The sequence below is a fragment of the Buteo buteo genome, chromosome 1 (genome assembly GCF_964188355.1).
Source record: "Buteo buteo chromosome 1, bButBut1.hap1.1, whole genome shotgun sequence".
Taxonomy (NCBI): Eukaryota; Metazoa; Chordata; class Aves; order Accipitriformes; family Accipitridae; genus Buteo; species Buteo buteo.
Window position 1 is genome coordinate 29,726,451 of NC_134171.1, and position 15,645 is coordinate 29,742,095.

Below are 15,645 nucleotides of genomic sequence, written 5' to 3' on the forward strand. Positions count from 1 at the left end.
TTTAACACAGTACAGACACCCTTCTATTCAGATAACTGATATCTGAAGTAGTAGTTCAAAGTGTATCAACAGTACAATATAGATAACAAAGACATAAGCAAAAAGGAAAAAAAATTAGATCTGTGAAAATTTATTTATGACAGAATTGTGAAAAAGGCCTTACCACTTAGAAGCCATTGTTAACCACCGACGAGAGCTGTTAGCATATCACACTTAGGATGGCTCCATCAAGACATTTTCCCCAGAGTCCAACGTGTGCTTAGAGATGCAAGAGTAGACAAAGATGTAAACAGCTACAAGTCAGCTGGTATGTAGCCAGATATTGGAGAAAGGTCTCCAAACACAGTACAGACAAATGAAGTACAGAACGCTGAAAAGAAAATGAGAAAAACCATAGTCAAACCCTAGACACTTACTCAATGGAGATGTCAACATTTTCCAAAAGCTTTAGAATTCTGATTTTTTTCACTGAAAAGTCATAAACAATAAAAATCTGTTACGTATGTCTTCAGAATTGCTGTTCTGCTCAGAAGCTGATGATTCTTAATGATTTTTTCCCCATGAAAAATTAAAAGTGACACCAAAATAAAATCTAGCTTCCCACACTCAGCCTATTTTACGTACGTCATTCTTTACGTAGAGTTTTAATTGTACTTTAATTACGAGCATACTTTTTTAATCATATACACAATCACTCTCAAATGCAAGCCATTCTGAATCAAATTTTTCAAATTAGTCCTTTTATTTCTTTCTGATTTTTGTTGATTTTTTTTTTCCCCTGCTTGGTTAGCATGAGGATGTGGTCAGAAAAAGAAACAAACAATCCTTCAGCTGTGTCTCCCTAACAAAGCCTTGAGAACTTCTGGAGATTCCTACACAACAGAAGTTTGTATGCAACTTGCATACTTGTCACAACTTGCCTAAACAGCATAGTTTGTTTTTGTTCTTCTATACCACCAAACTACAGCAAAAGCACTTCAGCATTTTTAATTTTACCCTGGAGGCAGACCAAGCACTTTTAACTGATTTTAACAACTCAAGTCTTAACGTGCAGCAACAATCCACCACTCCTGATCATCTGGGGGGGGGGGGGGGGGGGAGAGATTTTTTTTTTTAAAGTCATAGCCTGAAAAATTACAGGTAAAAAGACCTGTACACCCAACATGACTTTATCCATGCTCTGATGCAACACGAATGTACTACTTTCCTTTAGGGATGTGTGAACCATTCAATCATGATCAATTCTCTTATGTATGGTTTGTTCTACTTCTTAATTAGCATTTCCAAAAATACAAGAGAAACCCACTAATAAGTGTAACCAAAAGGTAAAAAGCCACATCCTGAAAATGTTAAGATGTAACACAAAGTTTAAAAGTGGGACTTAGAGACAAGCTGGAAAATTAAAAAAGATTTTGCAAATAGGAAGCAAGCTGATGTTTATATATAAATTGGGAACATACTACACAATTCCTTGAAAAAGCAAGTTTTTAAAAAATTTGACCAGTTATAAAGGAAAGCGTTTAAAGACAGATAAAATTCTAACATTTAATTTTACCTGCTAAACTGCAACTCCTTAATAAAAAAGTCAACTGCTTTCTGTAGTTTGTGCATTTGACAGTACTGCGCATCAAATCAGCATCACTTTTTCCTCTTTAGACAACTAGGGCAGGCAAACCATTTTCTGTGTGGCAGAAATGTATGGCCTTTCATCCTGCCTACATTAATAAACAGTACTGTTCACTCTTTTCTTTTTCCCCCCTTTTTTAGAAAAGGGAAAACCTTACATCCACTCCAGTTTGGAAGTGAGTGGGCTGGCTGTCCTTTAACTCCTCCCCAATCACACTAACTGTGAACAGCACTTACCATGCCATATTACTCTCCATAAAATTGAAAGAATACCCAGACAGAAAACCACCTTGGCGTATGCTGACATTTTAGCTCACTTTCTCAAGTGAAACATACATTCACAGATACATAATCCATTCTGTTTAGAGGCTTCCCTTCTCACTGTCTTCAGAGCGAACACATACAAACACATACATCTTCATTCAGCACATCAGATTCAATCTTCCCCCCTGCCCCAGCACACTACCCAATAGCCCAGCTGCTTAATGGACAAAATAAAGTTAAGCTGAGAACTAACTTGACTGTCCAAGCTTTAGGACAAGATACTGACTTTTCAGTTCAGCTGGCAGAGTGTTAGAAAAGAGCCCAGAGGGTGGGAGGCACAGGAAAACTCATTTGAGGTATTCAGGTTTTTTAATGGTACATACTGAGCAATAGTAAACTTAAAATTGCAGCTGCTGCCCAGAACTTCCAAGTACAACTATGGCTGAATTCGAATACAACCTAAGGTATCCTACTGAATCAATCTGATCAGATTCAGTCTGACTGCAGGGAAAAAAGGTATCAGTAAAGGTAGCAGGAAGGTTGGAAGTCTCCAAACCGATGCGAGCAAAGATTACAGTAACTACAGCATTTTGCTGGAGCGCAGTTCATTGGGCTTCATGTCCTAACTGCAGCTTACAACTTCAAGTTAAAACGTAACTACACATTATCAGAGTTGAAGACTGTTGTGGTTTAACCCCAGCCAGCAACTAAGCACCACGCAGCCGCTCACTCACTCCCCCCCATCCAGTGGGATGGGGGAGAAAATCGGGAAAAGAAGTAAAACTCCTGGGTTGAGATAAGAACGGTTTAATATAACAGAAAAGAAGAAACTAATAATGATAATGATAACACTAATAAAATGACAACAGTAGGAATAAAAGGTATCACACAGGTGGAGGTTCAGCGTTTGGGGTTCACTCCTATGAAAAAATTATGAAAAGCTAAGAAGCAGAACATGACAAAACTATATAACAAAGTGCAAGAGGTTAGCTATCATAAGGTTTAAAAAAAATAATAATTCAAAGGACACTGCTGCTACCCCTAAGTTTTCATACCAAAAAAAATTTCAGAACTCCTCTAACATCTGGAATTGGAAAACACAGCCAACCTCAAACCCGTCTGAGTAACAGAATATATAACATTTATTAGGTGAACATTTGGGGGGGGAGGGGGGGGGGGATGTGTTTAAAAGAAAATCTCAATTATTTTCAAGTTGATGTATTATATTCAGAGAGTAGCTGCTATAATGTTGGCTACTACGCATGACTGAACTCAACTTTACCTTTTGAGCAGCAATTAGATGCTCCAATACAGCACGCTTTTTGCCATTGCTAAACGTAGGAGAGGTGGTACAGAAGACCACTTCCAAAAACTTCAGGGAAGGGAATTAAAACCAATGTTGCAGGAAATCAGTGTCAGCACCTGCATTTAAGATATGTACAACACACTAAATTAGGGCCTTTTTATAATTACTGGCCCAAAAGACTTAATGAGATACTTCAGAAGGAAAGAAATATTAAGTTTTAGCCAACATCTGTAAGTAGTGTTTTCCATGCTACAAACCCTATGCAGACTTCAACATGCTATGTGTTTCCTTTTACAAAGGTAGAATAAAGGCAAAGATGAATTATATTAGTTTTTAAAGACATCATTTTAAAAATTAAAAGAAAAAGTTGCTAATAAACCTGTTTAGGGGCAAAGATTTACAGAATGGCACCATGGTCACTCAAACGTGGCTGACCTGTACCTTCAGCATTTCATAGAGCTTGGCTAAGTAACTTGCTGTGACAAGCACTCCTAACATAACACACTACCCTTTGTGAGCTCTGGTGCTCTGTCACTGTCCCCCTTGTTCCCTCCCCAAAGTGATGGCAGATGCAGTAAGAGCCCATACAATGGAGAAACATATCAGGTCAAAGAGCAAAGTAAAGCCAGGCTTCAGCCCAAGGCTCACGACTTACAACCACCCCTCACGCAAGGGGTAGAAGGGAAAAAAAACTATTATAATTATAACCCAGATTTATTATACAACATATTGACCATATATAAGACTTTTCTGTTACAGACCAATTAAGCAATTTTTCCACTACAGCACTGGGAGATGCTACCAGCAGGCTGAAAGATTTTTAGGGGCTGCTCAGTTCCTCTGTTCTCCCAACCTTATCTTCAGCAATGGCCTGCACAGCTACACCGTACCTAGCTTACCGCTTGCTTTCCTCCCAAATAAGTTATATTAGTGGCTGTACCAGAAATGACAAAAAAAAAAAAAAAAAAGTGTTTGAGAGCACCTGAATGTTACGGAAGCCATTTCTAAGATAACTACCCCATGAGACTGGATCTTACAAGAATAAAAAGGGGGAATGAAGCTTTCCAGGTTGCTGATATCCAAATCTGCCCCCTTTCTTCACCGAAGCTTGGCACACTTTGTCTTAACAGAAGATTTTTAGTAACTATTTGGTTCTTTTGCTTCTTGCAAGAGTTTCAGATATATTAATAATTTAACAAAAGTACAACAATATTTAATACCACAACCTAAAACCAGTTCCATGACTAATTGAGTGTTATTAAATGCTGTAAAGAACATGGCGGTCATGCAGTACTTTCCCAATTTCAACAACTATCTCCCTACTGAAACACAGTCTTTTTTCCACTCCACAATCCACACAACCAGTGAGGCTGGGTGGCTGCTGATCAATTAACTATGGGGAAGTGTGGAAGTCATAACCAGGAGAGAAGCAGGGGCTCCCAACACAAAAAGCAAGCCTTTTGGAGGCTGGGGGGGGGGGAGGGGGAAGGTGGGGACAACTTCATTAAACACAGATATTGCAGCCGGAAGATGCATAGGTCATAAACAAGAAATAGAGGTAGGTTCAGCTTCTACGTAACTGATGCGGAAATGAGATAACACTCACGAGGCAGATCAAAATCGCCTAGGAGGAATCATGGGAAAAGAAGAAAAGGATGCATCTCTCAGTCATACCAAGACTTTGGAATATAGCCAAACATCTGCACCTGAGAACTGTATTTGTTATACTGGTTCAACACTTTTTCCTCTTAAGAATTATAAATAGCTCTCCATTTACAAACTAACAAAGCTCAATTGAAAAGACTCCCATACAATCCCCACTCGTAGTTGAGAAGGATTTGCAAGATAAACTTCAGAGAAGGGCTTGGTGCCAAATGTAATAACTTGAACATGATAACTCAAAATTTAAAAATGTGTATTTGCATTCTTCTTTCCTTCGTTAGCACAAAAAGGGACTAAGAATAGTAGGTGAATCACAAATCATGTCCATTGGGCCAGTGCTACAAAACCTGCCTGTTCTTTAAATTTTTATTATAACTTGTTTCAGAATCTCATTTCAGAGTATTAGAAATATGCCAAAACTCAAACTGTGTTTTTACCAGAGCACAGTGGATATTTCCATCTAGGCACAAGACCTTTCAAGTCTCTCAGATTAGCCTCTTAATAAAAATTGCCTTTATTAATGCCACAGCCCAAGGAACCCACTACTTTCAGAAACCAGGGTGATGCAAGACTTGCTCAGTGACACCTCCCCTTTGTGCTAACGCCCTCTGTCTCCCACCTTCACCCCTGCTATTTTCCAGTTGTTGACTTAGGAGTGTTTCCTCAGCTGTAATACAGAACCAATGATTTTATTTTGGGCCCCAAAAAAGTAACTGTACTGGTTTCAGCTGGGATAGAGTTAATTTTCTTCCTAGTAGCTGGTAGCGGTATGTTTTGGATTCAGTATGAGAAGAATGTTGATAACACACTGATGTTTTCAGTTGTTGCTCAGTAGTGTTTGTACTAAGTCAAGGATTTTTCAGCTTCTCATGCCCAGCCAGCAAGAAGGCTGGAGGGACAAAAGAAGTCGGGAGGGGACACAGCCAGGATAGCTGACCTAAACTGGCCAGAGGGGTATTACATACTGTGTGACATTACGCCTAGTATATAAACTGGGGGGAGTTGGCTGAGGCAGGGTGGGTGGATCACTGTTTGGGAACTGACCAGGCATTGGTCAGTGAGAGGTGAGCAACTGCATTGTGCATCACTTTTGTATATTCAAATTATTTTTTTATCATTATTGTAATTATTATTTTCTTCCTTTCTGTCCTATTAAAACTGTCTTTATCTCAACCCATGAGTTTTACTTTTTTTCCCTGATTCTCTCCCCCATTCCACTGGAGGGAGGGAGGGGGGAAGTGAGCAAGTGGCTACATGGTGCCTAGTTGCTGGCTGGGGTTAAACCACAACAGCGACCTTAGTTATTTTCTCTTATAGCAATTTTAAGTTGGGACTAGCTATCTGAGAGAAAGTATTTCTGTGCTGCTTTTCAAGAAACTGCAAAATAAGAGTGTCCAATCTGCAAGTGATCTGCAGAGGACCAAAAAATTATAGCTCTCTTCTTTCAGCGTCAGAGGTTGTAAGCAATCCATATATTAGGACTACCTCAAACGGATGTTGCTTCCACCAGAAAAACAGCCAAAACTAAGTCTGTGTCAGGAAAAATTTTTAAATAGTACACACAAGTATTTCAAAGGGAGGTAATGAATAAGACTCCAGCTTGCCTAATCTTATGTCACCTAGACATTTACCATCACTTGTTCTTTCTTATTTCACATGCACTGGGGAGGGGAAATGGCAGACCATAACCAAGAGCAACAACCATCTTCCTCAGATGCACTGCTGCCTGCAACAAAACAAAACAGTGCATCTAGAGCACTTGCAGTGGCTCCTACTAAGGCTCTTGCAGCCATTGATCTGAACACCATCGTTCACCTTATCTACATTAACAAAGTTTCAGCAACAGCAAAAGGGAGAACTTCCATGAGCATGCAGTATAGGCAAGAAGCCTCGAATGCCAACATCCGTACCACCACCTCTATAGCAACAGGGAAAATGCAAAGAATGCCAAATGGCTCTACAAACTAAACTCCTTTTTCTTCTTTTTACAAAATGAATTGCAAGCAAAGAGTAAACTAAAAATCAGTCTATAAACATGAAACTAAATAATTAACTCTGAAGAACAGGAACTTGTATCACACTTTCAAACTGCTTTTGGCAATTTCCTACTTTTGAAAGTATCTCAAACCAAAACCAACAATTCTTTTCAATTCAATAAGCTTTTGGACACCAACATTTAGCAGGGTTCAAGCACTTGGAACTATTGAATGAAAAATCAACAGCTTATGTACTACTTTTCCTCCCTTAACAGACTGTTAGAGCTAAAAATACATTCTCTTTCTCAAAAATTGCCAAAAACTATTAAATCACTGACCAGTTTTATTACTGTGCCTGTACAAAGAAAAAGAAAAATACGTGGCAATAAAATTTTTCTTTAGCTATTATATACCATTAGGAGGAACCAACATGAACTTTACACACATTCAGTACCAAAGTCTATATGGATTTAAATAAAAAAAAATAAAAATAAAAACCCACCACCACAAAAAAAACCCCACTTTACTCCCTTGAACAAAGCAGGAAGCTGCTTTCCCCGCTCCCTCCCCTCAAAGCAACCTCGATAGAGGTTAAACTCAGGTCCTATATACAAAATGCTCATAGTTCTTCAAACATGCTGACCAGACAATGTTGAAGTATAACAGCTAGCAGATCTCTTATCTACTCAAGCAGTTGCAGAAAAACATGCTTATATCTGATATACCCCAATCTAGTGCAATACTCTCTGGCCTCTGGAAATCTGATACAAACACTATATAAAAGGCAGTAGTAGTAATTGCTTTTGTAATACAATGACTGGAATGAAGACTTCATTGTAGTTGTAGACCATATCTACCCATTCTTTTCTCTTAAACAGCATTCAACCTTAAGAGTTCAGAGGGTCTGTATTTACATGGGCTGAGACATGAACTTGCTGTTTCAGTTTAACAGAAGCCCAAATCAGGCCAGTCTGCATTCTCCAGCATGACAATAAGATAAACAGAAGAGTAGTTGAAATATTCTTCTACGCACAAAACATTATAAAAGCCCTACTGATATTCTCTCTCTCTCCTATGCATCCTAGTCTTCTCATAACAAATGCATACTAGCTTTCAAATAGTCATCTGCTAAATTCAAAATACCTTTTGAGAACTTGTGTCACTAACATATGCCAATTCTTAAACTTAGAACACCTGCATCACTCTAACTAGTCACATAAAGATTTTATGTCTTTCAACTATATAGTTATATGCAAGAGTTTTATATACTAGATATGGTTTTAAGGGAGCATGCAATAAAAGCTACTATAAAATTATAGGGGCTAGGAAATACTTGAAAACAGAACTATTTATTCTTAATTTAAAAATGCAAGTCAAATTGGATCAAATCAGTTTCACACAATCTACCCCCCCGACCACAAAAATACAAGTATAATCTGTGCCTACCTGATAGCTTAGAGATTTTGAATAACAGACTATAATATCAAAGTTTGATCATGACATACAGTAACAGACACATTCTTAAATGTTTTTAAATCAGGGTTGGTTTTTTTTTCCCCTAGTACAGCAAAGGTCCAAAAGTATACAAGTATTAAATAAATGTGTATAACTGCAGGTAAAGACTCTCAGATTCCTGCCCCAAAAGCTTATTCTATTCATTTTGTACTTGTATCTACCCATCTTACTGTTCCCACACTTGCTATCCACTACTTCTCACCTGTACCAGCTGTTCTATATTCACCTATTAATTCTGCAAGTAGGTACATGTAACTATATATATACACACACAAACATATCTATGAAATCCATCTGAAGAATCAGCTCTGACCCTCAGTTTTATATGCAACATCTACCACCAAGCAGGTTCAAATGGGGAGAGAGAGGTGAGGTCTAAACTGAAGGAACAGAGGGCATGAGGCAGGATCTCCATGATCTCTGTGTCTACAGGAAACAGAGAAACAGGTTTGCCATATCCAAGTGAGGGTGTCAGGGAGACCTACCCTTATTGGTACTCCTCCAGAGATCAAGAGCTCTCATTCCCAACTCCTTTCTCTTTATGAGCTGAGGTGGGGTATCCAGGAGCTCCCAAAGTCACTCCACCAGCACCAGCCATCATGGGACCAGCTACTACTCATCACCCTACCCCAGGGAATAAACAGGCCAGTCAGCAGTCACAGTGCACATGACACTAATTCTTCAGCTTTGTGGACAACATCTTTTTTGGATGACATCTACAGAGGTAGAAATCTTACCATTTTTGCTTACAGCAATCTTTAAGATGATCAGTTCAATTTAAATCATGAAAATTCTGTCAATGTCAAAATGTTCAGCTGCCACAGACACAACCCTAACAGTTGTTTCTGATTTAGCACAAGAACAGAAGTGGTGTTGATAAGGACTATTCTCATGCAAGACAGAAAGAAATGCCTAGGAACACTTCAACCTATCTTTCATGCTAGCTTCTCTACAGAGAAATCAGTCTTTGTCCAGGTCTACTGTCAACTACAAGTCCCCTTTAGGGCATGGCATTTACAAAAGAAGATGCTGCTTCATTTTGCAAAACTGGGCAACGTCACTGGAGAAATAAAGTCAATCTTAGCAATATCAACTTCAAATGTGAATTCCCAAGACCTGATCTTATCATAACATTCTCAAGCCTTATGGTATAGATATTCCTTCACTTTTTTTTTTTTAATGAATTACGCTTCTTTTAATATCTTTTAACAGTCTCCCACATTGAATTACTAGAGCCTTATCTTTTGGACCAAGTACAACAAACTATCTGTATTTGTAGTTTTCACCACTCTCCCCAGCTCTTATTTTATAAACATATCCAACATTATATTCAGCTACTCCAAACAAATAAACTTAACAGCATAGGGCTGGCAAAACCCACACAATTGTTGTCTTTGAGACTACTACAAAAAACAAGCAGTGAAAGGTCAACAGCAGTAAGTCTTGTGTGAAAGGCTAAACAAGTGGGGTTGAATATTACAGAGCAGGTCTTACCCATATTCTCATAAGGATCTTTTCAGCACATTCTTGTCTCTAAAAGCGGTACCCAGATTTTCTTTCCACTCTTCTCCCTTGCTTATTCACACATTGCTAGGGGTATCTTTGAGCTCCTTGAATACTTCCTGCATGAGTATGACTAACATCATTCCCACCATGATCGGAACTATGGTAGGCCCAAGGACTGTTAGCAACAGTGATACTTACCAGTGCTGTATTTAACCTGTAGCTTCTCATCCCATTTAACATAACACACTTGAGTAGTAATATTTTTTGTTATAAGTTGCAGCTTATGAAGACAAAGCAGAGAAGCCTTGAGAGGACTGAGGAAAGAAAATAGGATCCTAAGGTTTACCAGCAAGGTATTTCCACCAGAGCATTAAGAGACCTCGATAAAGTCTCCCTGGAACCTTCTCTGGAATACTTCATACAAGTCTGGTCAATGTGTGCTAAAAAGACTAATTCATATATTAAAGGAGGCAACAATGGGATTTTAGGATGATCTGGTGAACAGGAAACATCTCACCCAAAGAAGAAAGAGTCTGGTTTATCTGGTTTAGCAAAATTATACTACTCTCTCTAGAAATATACTGAAGATAAGCAAAATAAACATGGCTATTTAAGCTAAAAAAATAATGTTGGCAACTGCCACTGACGTAAACCGCTTTAACATACAACCTCAAAATTACAAATACTCCCAAGCCATCAGTTATTTAAATCTGAAGTAATCTTCCAATAGTTAGATGACAAAACACACCCAATAGTTAGATGGCAAAACACACAAAGCTTGTTTTATCATCATCATCATCTCATGTAATTTTAACTAAAAATCAAAGGGAAGAGGAGATAAAAATGCCCAAGCCAGGAGTCTTCTCCCATTTTATGGAAAAAAGGGAGAAAGAAGAAAATAGGTCACCACACTAACTCCAAAGTGACCAGCAGTACCACTAAAGTGTTCATATCAATAGTCCCAAGCCTCCTGCTACAGACCCTGCTGAAAAGCCAGCTATTTTAGACTAGCCCAGCATCAGCTCTGGAAAAGTACAGTTCACTTACACTTGTACAGGCATCTGCCAAAGCAGAGCCAGCATGGCAGAATAAAGGGACGCCTGTACGGAGATCTGTGCAAACTCCACACAGATCAGCTTCGTCTATCGTCACTAACTGCAAAAAACCATTCACGTTGCTCACATTGACAAGGGCAACAATAACCATGTAAAGAACAAACCATTAAAACCCCAAGGCTTACAGTAACAGCTTCTGGGCACTAGGCCATTTTATCAGACCAAATACTTAGACATTTCAGAGAACCTCAAACTCAACTTTAGAAGTTCATTTTTTTAAAAATATTTGTTCCTCTTCCATTTTTGCATGCAAACATAAATCACTAGGAAAAACTAGGGAAGAACACAAAAATCCCTCAAAACTGTAGCCACGTCAAGAGCAGACACTTGAGGGGATTTATTCCTTTCTGATATCTTCCAGTGATGGTACTGGACACTTGCTATCTAAGATTGTATTCTGTCATTCTTCCTGGGAGGTGTTCATGTCAGAGGAAATTAGGGATTATAATAGATAATTATTGGGGTAGGGGAAGGAAGGAAGGACAACACAAGTCTTAGAAGAGACGGAGCTATACGGCAGTACACAGATACTTAGAGAATTAACCGTCAAACACTGAGGGTAAGTGAGCTAAATACTAGAAAGAAGAACTGCTATTTTAATAAATAAAAAAAGGCAGAAGCAACCCTAGCTGAGTCAGTCTGGCTAACATCTATTACTGGAGCTCACTGGGATTTGGAGTGAGACTGGACAAGAATAACACCGAATCCTAAAGCCTTCTAACACTGCAACACTTCCTCTCCAGCCCATAGTCATTCCTGGGAGGATTATTACAGATACAAAAGTCATAAAGGTTCAAAGTTGTTTGGGTGCGAGCATGCAGAAGCAGTACAAAGCAGTAAACCAGTTAGGCTGTGCACTAGGCCAGCTGCCCTCCCACTGATGGATAAGCTACATTGCATTTCCTACCAGTAAGGCAATGCAAGTCAGTAATGACAGTTATGGGGTCACAAACCCAGAACTATTACCCTCATTTTTCTCACAGTAACTCACGCAACTCATGTGTGCATACAGCACCTTCCTCTCACATTATTATTTGCATATGACACCCATGGTTTCTGTTAAGCTAAGGCTTAAATATAGACAGAAATTGCTAAAAGCTCACAGCTCTCCAAGCCAGAGGGAACATATTACATACCCGTGTTCTGTATTACGCGAGTCCACTGAAGTGTAAAGTTTGCCTACATGCCTCTTAAGGAACTCAGACACACACAAAAAAAAGTCATTTAGTCCTCTGTGCAATAATGAAGTAGCCGTCATTAGACAAGATGACCAAGATAAAACTCCCTGAAATACAAAACTACATATAAAATAGGCAACTCCCAATGCAGAACGTGCTGTTTTCCAAGTTGTTTCCTTTGATGCATAGCCACTGGTGGGGGTGGGGATGTAATAATAATCTTCTTAAGTTCTTAGAAAAAGTAAATACAGACAGTGTGTTCTCAATTGTATTAGCAAAAACTTTCAGCATACCAATTAATTTTACCTCCCAAAATTAGAGACAAACACTCACAGTGAAAAAACATTTGAGGACCATTCTTGAACTGTTGAGGCCTAGCAGGATGACACTGGAAAGTGTTAATACAGTGACATGAAAAACGGAACAATTCTACTTTTTGCCTTACAGCCCTACAACCCTCAACTTCCCTCCTCAAAGATACGATGCTATTACATGAGAACCAGCTATCATCGTGCTTTGGTTTGCCTAGGCCAGCTAAACAGAAACAGAATTAGTTGAATATTTCAACTTTACCTTAACTAACCCCACAGAAGAATTAAACAACTTTTCTTTTGAAATGAAGTTCAGCAACAGTTTTCTACAACATCCCAAAGCAACATACCACCGCTTTGCTCCAAGGAAACCACTTCCAGAAAGAAGTCAGCACAGGCTTTAACCAAATCCATTTTGGAATATAAATAAGGAGCCATTCACAGCAGCAATTCACCCAGGGAAGTCAGTTGTCTACTGACAACAACTGCCATCAAGTACCACTAACTAAGGGCCTCTACAAACCGCAGATAGAGGAAGCTTTTGACAGAGAGAATGTCACTCTCATCTTTAAATACTTAATAAACCTGCAACACAGTTTTTACCGAGGGGTTTTTTCCTTCCTGTGACAGCGTCACAAGATAAGCATCGGTGTGTGGTTTCCCAGCGTCTGCTCAACAATCTTCCACACAGATTCTGAAGTATTCGGGGCATATCCTCAGCATGACAGTAACAACACAGAAGCAAAGTGACACAAACAGCCTACTGAGGAAACAACTTATTGAGGAAATACTTAAGAACTACAGTTAATTTCACTCTTTGCTCAACCCACAATCAGCAAGTCACCTTCTTTATCACAGCACTCTATATGTTCCATATTGCTTGCTCCTGCCCACATGAGTGGCTCTTCACCTACTACCACAATAACTTATAAACACCTTGCTCTTTCTGGTCTACATTTAGTGGCTTACCATCCAAGCCTCTCTCCCTACACAAAGTCTGAGCTTGGGAGATGTGCAGTGCACGTAAGAGCAAAGAGGAACCTGCTTTCTGCTTTAGTATATCTCTCTCCTAAGGCACATTTCAGAACTGTGATTCTGAAGGAAGTCCAGGTTACAACTCTTGCTACCTCACCTCCAGACTGTCTTACTATTCCTTAAAACTGTATTAGCAAACTGCTTTTGCAACTCATTCAGTACGAATGTCCACCAAAATATTTTGGGGTTGGGGTTTTGGAGGGGGTTTTTATGTTTTCCATGTGATTCCTTAGGACGTTTTACCTGGAGTTATCCTGATCACCGGCCCAGTGATTTCTGGTTAAGACACAAACTGAATTGTTTGCTGAGCAGCTGAGTGTCGTTACAGTCAACAAAAATCATCACATAGCCAAAACACTGGAAGCGTATGTATGAAAGGGGGGGGGGGGGGGGGGAACGGACACGACTAATTAAGCCCCTGCAATACTTACAGCCTCGCCGATAACGCCTAGACGAGAACGTAAAAACGAGCCTTTAAGGTGCCGTTAGGAGCAAGTTCGGTCCTACCGGCCCCCTAAAGCGACTCCTTCAGCGAAGCGCTCCACAGGCAGCGCAGGGCGCGCACACGCGTACCTTCGCCTGGACGCTCGGGATTTTGCATCAAGTTTCGCCGAAGGGCAGGCGAGCGAGCGCGGCAGGGTCGCCGCCCCCCTGCGCCGCCTTCTCCACCCCAAGCCGGGACTCCCGCGCGTTTCTCCGCCGGAGCCCCGCCGCGCCCGCGCAGCCCCCGGGCACCCCCCGGCGGCGGCGGCAGCGGCGGCGGGGCGGGGCCGGGAACAAAGCCCGGCTCCGTGCCACCCTCCCCGCTCCGTCCCGCCATTCCCGGGCGGCCTGCCGCACGCCCGGCCCCACCGTCCCCCGCGGCGGTGGCTGCCTCGGCGGCCGCCGAGCGCCGCAAGCCGGCGGCCGTCCGGCCCCGCTGCCGCGGGGGACGACCGGAGCCAGTCGGACGGGTGCGGGCGCGGGGCGGGAGGAGCCCGGCGGCGGCTGCTTTCCGCTCGGCCCGCGGGGGCTCTGCCAGCGCCGCGCCCACCCCGGGGGCTCCGGGGGGCCGCAGACCGCGCCGGGAGCGGGGGGGAGAGGCCGGGCAGGCACCCCGCCGCCGGCCGCGCGGGCGGGGCCGGGGCGGAAGGGCGGGAGGAGACAGGGCGCGGGCCGCGGAGGGGGCCGGCGGAGGCTCCGTCTCCCCAGAGAAGGAGGGCCGGAGCCCCGGCCCGGTGGGGAGGCGGCCGAGAGGCTCCAAGCGCACGCCAGCTCCGCCGAGCCCTCCCCGCCTCGGCCCCGCGTCCCGTCCGTCCCCCCCCGGCGGCGGGCAGGGCCGCCCGGCGGCACGCTGCCCTGCCCTCCCCTCCCCGCCGTAAACAAAGCGGCGCGGGCCGCGCGCGGCGCAACACCCCACCGCTCCCCCCGCCCCGGCCCGCGCGCTCCGCTTCCGCCGGGGCGGGCGGCCCCCTCCTACCCCCCCCACCACCACCTCAGCCACGACCGGGTCCCAGCTCCGCCGCCTCACCTCTCCCGCCGGTGCGAAGCGCTGCCTCCCGCCGCAGCCCCGGGCAGCCACACCGCCTGAGCGCGGCTACGGTCCCCTTCAGAGCGACTCTGGTGGGAGCCGGTGAGCGACTCGCGCCGCCGGCATCCCCCGCCGGCTTTATCCCGACGTCGCCTCTCCCCTCCGGTAACTCGACGGTCCGGCTCGTCCCTCCCGCCCCCCCCCCCGCCTCCCCATTGGCACGCGCCGCTCCACCAGGAACCGACGCTCACTGGGGCAGGCGCGCAGCACTCACGCGGCACCGCCCCCCCGCCTCTTCCCCGTTGGCTCCCGAGCGTCCGGCCCGCCCGCCGGGCCCCGCCCCCGCCCGACGCCTCGGCCAAGCGCAAGGCCGCGAAGGAGGAGCCGAGCTTCCCATTGGCGGCGCCCCCTTCAGCTTCCTGCGGCTGCGATAGGCCGAGGCTGCAGCCAGTTCCGCGTCCCCGCCGTGGGAGCGCTCTGAGGCGCCGTTGCCCGCCCTCCCCCCCCCCCCCCGCGGACCTCCCCCGGCGGCTGAGGGACGGCGGACGAACTCCCGCCCGGGCAGCCTGGCCGCGGCGGGGAGTGCCCCGGCCCCCAGCGGCTCCCCGCAGGTGCCTCGGCGGGCTCGTCTGGCGGGAGGG

The 15,645-nt window shown here is 43.6% G+C and overlaps 1 protein-coding gene across 2 annotated transcripts in view; it reads right to left on the reverse strand.

Moving 5' to 3' along the window:
- Positions 1-15,188, reverse strand: part of FRYL (FRY like transcription coactivator) — a 176,641-nt gene extending 161,453 nt beyond the window's left edge. For both annotated transcript variants that reach the window (XM_075025546.1, XM_075025526.1), the window contains exons 1-2: positions 15,005-15,188; positions 164-370 (exon numbers count right to left, since the gene is read on the reverse strand). The gene's annotated coding sequence lies outside the window, so the exon portion shown is untranslated. The remainder of the gene's footprint in view (positions 1-163; positions 371-15,004) is intronic.
- Between the last annotated feature and the right edge of the window lie 457 nt (positions 15,189-15,645).